Below are 3575 nucleotides of genomic sequence, written 5' to 3'. Positions count from 1 at the left end.
AGGCATTGGGTGCAAAGAAGCTGCGCAAGTTTAGAGACCTGCTTGGATGCAAGAATTGGGATTGAGCTCGAGGGGAAGTGTTGAGATATCGAGCTCCACTCGTGATATTGTGACACAAAATTTGGGGGTTTAATTCCAGTCACTTCTTAGAATCAAAATAACAAGAGAGAAAGGAAAATAGAAGAATCAAAGCAAGATGAAGATATAAACATCAAAGGTAAGATTGTAATCCAAAAGAAGCAGAAGGAAAGGTTGAGGAGAAGCATTGATTTCAGCCAAGCGGTTGGCTCCAAAGATGAGTGCAAGCCTTTGTTGGAAGAAAATCTTACGACTTAGCACCACATGAATGGAAGTGAAGGGGACAAATTGATATGGCTCATTTTGACGAATCGGATTATTGGTTCGCATCATTTTTCCAAAGCTTGAAATACTTAAGAAATTGATAAACTCAAGATTGCAAGACACGAAAGAAACAGCTCTGTTCAGATAGCAATAACTTTAATTGATGAACTGAATACTGAAGTTTTAGAACACAACTGAATAGAGCTTCAAAAGACGAACATTTTCATATAGGTTTCGTAGGAAACGGAGAAGCGAGCAAAGAGTTATGATCATTTTATCAAAATGTGCCAAAACTGTCCTATATACAAAGTCTGCTCTGATCAGGCAGATATAAGATTTTCTACTATGCTCAGAATAAAAAAGTGAATACATAGACTCATAGAGCTTGAAGAGACGAAGAAATCGATAAAATTTTCATTGAAAACGAAGATCAAAGCAAAGAGTTATGACCATTTTAGTGAAACATACCAAAACTATCCCATATAAAAAGTCTGCTCTGATCAGGCAGATATAACTTTTTTTGCTATGCTCAGAACAAAAAAGTGATTAGACAGACTCATAGAGCTTGAAGAAACGAAGAAATTGATAAAATTTTCATTGAAAACGGAGATCAGAGCAAAAAGTTATGACCATTTTAGTGAAACATACCAAAACTATCCTTGCCCGACTGCACTGATAGAGAGAGGCAACGATTTCTCTTACTGAAGGGATTGCTTCCACATTACATATTGGAATGAGCTCGCCCTAAAGGGTAGAGAATGCCCTCATAACAGATCCCAAAACAAGCCATGCATGAGCACAAACGGAGCTCCCGAGCAAAGAGGGAAGAAATATGAGAAAATGAGAAAAAGGGAAAAGTATTGGTTCTACAAGCTAGGAAAGCTTCCAAATGGAAGAGAATTACAAAGAAGAGGGAGGCTAAGGCTCAAGGGGAGGGAGAGGCATAGAAGGAGCTAGATACAAGGCAACGGCGAGGCTACAATGAGCAAATGAGATGCTTGAGAGGGAGGGGAGGGGCTTCTTTTATAGTGCAATTCTTACCCTCCTTTACCATTTACATTTCCTGTCAGTAGATTCTTTTCCCCCCATGTGACATAAGGGTATGGGTCACCATCAATTGTCCTTTTAGGCACATTTGGACAAGTGTCCCATCAAAAGATGCTTCTTTATCTTCTAAAGTGGAAAAGTGAAGAGTCCCTCCCACATGGAGCCCAAGGGTCCCTCTCTCTTTCCACATGTCAACATCCTCCATACTCCACCTAGGAGTTCTAGAAGGATTCCTCTTGATTCCACACTCCTCCACACTCTTCCACATGCCCTCCACATGCTCTCCATGTGCTCTCTCTATTATTTTAGTACATTATTGAGTCCATGTAGGCTTTTGGCCCACTCTAAATATATGACTCATTTCTATTTTCCAAATACAATCCAAATAATATTTCACTCCCAAACCACTATATCCCTATACCAAGGTATTTATAATTTATACCCATGGTATTTACAATGATGCACTCCACTAATGCTCATATTTTCAATCATCCCACTAATTATTATAATTAATACAAAGCCCACATTAATAACCACTCATGAAATAAAGTAGCCAACATCAAATGATTGACAAGCCGCAGCGAGAATAACCGCCAAAAGCCGTCTTCCGCCGCCAACTTCTTCATCACACTTCTTGGTTCTTTTGACTTCGTGGATGGCTTTTGTCACCTTATGGGCCCCACGCATCCTCCCACAAGTTCCAAAAGAAAATATCATTTTTTGGTGTCACAATATGCCGAGGTGACCATTGTGCATTTATGTCACCGACTTGTTAGCTACAGATGCAGTTGGTACACCGCCCATGAATAATAGCTCGATGATAGCTATCCTTATGTACTCTAGTTTATGGCTCAGTTAGTATGCCACCTTAGTTAGCTTAGTTTGGTTTGAGACCCACATATAGAGTTCTTCTATTTCTTTGTACTAGAGTTCTTTTGGCTTTCACAACTAAGAAGAGGAAAACGGTTTTCAGCCTCCAACTTTGTGTGTATTTCCCCATTGTGTATGTGAGAAAGCTATAAGTGATACTCCTTCCTTCTCTCCCACTATCTTCACAAGGTGCATATAGATTCTCCTACCTAAGTATGACAGCCTTGTTATAGTGGGAAACACAAAAATCCACCCCTCAACTTTGAGGATTTCAATGCCATGCTTCTAGAGAAAGAGATGCATTAAAATACGAGGAACAAAAAAGATTCTGCTTTCTCAGCTAGAATAAAGAAGGGTAAGGGCAACGATTCTGATAACCCATCTTCTTTAGATGACAAAAAAAGAAGAAGAAGATCAAGTGCTTATACTACAACAAGTCAAGGCAGAAGCAAAACAAGTGCCAAAAAAAGCTTATAGATGAGAAGGATGGTGTAAAGAGAGAGTCTAGCAATAGTGCGCAGGAAGTACAGAGAGAGCTATTTGTTGCAATTGAGGAGATTTGCATGAAAGTGATTTAGGTGCCTACTAATGATTTGTGGATCATTGATAGTGGTGCATCACGCTACATTACCAGTCATAAGGACTAATATACCTCTACAACCAATAGAGAATGACATCCTGGTAGTAGTTGGCAATGACACAAAGTGCCCAACCAAAGAAAAAGGTATGAAAGCTCTCCAGTCAAATGGAGTTGTAAAGCAATTATTTGATGTTCTTTATGTGCTAGACATTAAGAGGAACTTGTTGTCCGTTTCTACAATTATGGATCGGGACCTCAAAGTTTACTTTGACAAGAATGGTGCATAGATCTTAGATCATCCTCAAGGAAAGGTTGTCAAAAAAGGTTCACGGCACAACAACGATTATGAAGTCTCAGCTTTCAGTGCTTGAGCTGATGTGATCACCAGTAGGCTATCGCATGATATGTTTGGTCATCTAAACCTTACTTCCTTAAAAGAGATGCACAAAACGAGTATGATTGTAGACATGCCAGAAATTACAGATTTGCCAAATGTATGTGAAGCTTATATGATGGGCAAGCAAAATCAGCGACCCTTTTTCTAAAAAGGCCAATAGAGCCAAAGGCTCCTCTAGAGCTTGTTTACATGGACCTTTGTGTGAAGATGGAGATGGAAGCTTTGGGTGGATTCTACTACTTCATGTCATTGATCGATGACTACAATAGAAGAATATGGATATACTTCTTGAAGACTAAGAACCAAGCTCTTGGAAAATATAAGAATGGCATGCAATGG

The sequence above is a fragment of the Dipteris shenzhenensis genome, chromosome 23 (assembly GCF_047967505.1).
Source record: "Dipteris shenzhenensis isolate YYH24624 ecotype China chromosome 23, Dip_SZ_1.0, whole genome shotgun sequence".
In the NCBI taxonomy this organism is placed as follows: Eukaryota; Viridiplantae; Streptophyta; class Polypodiopsida; order Gleicheniales; family Dipteridaceae; genus Dipteris; species Dipteris shenzhenensis.
The sequence above is the reverse complement of the archived record's forward strand: the minus strand, read 5'-3'. Positions refer to the sequence as shown.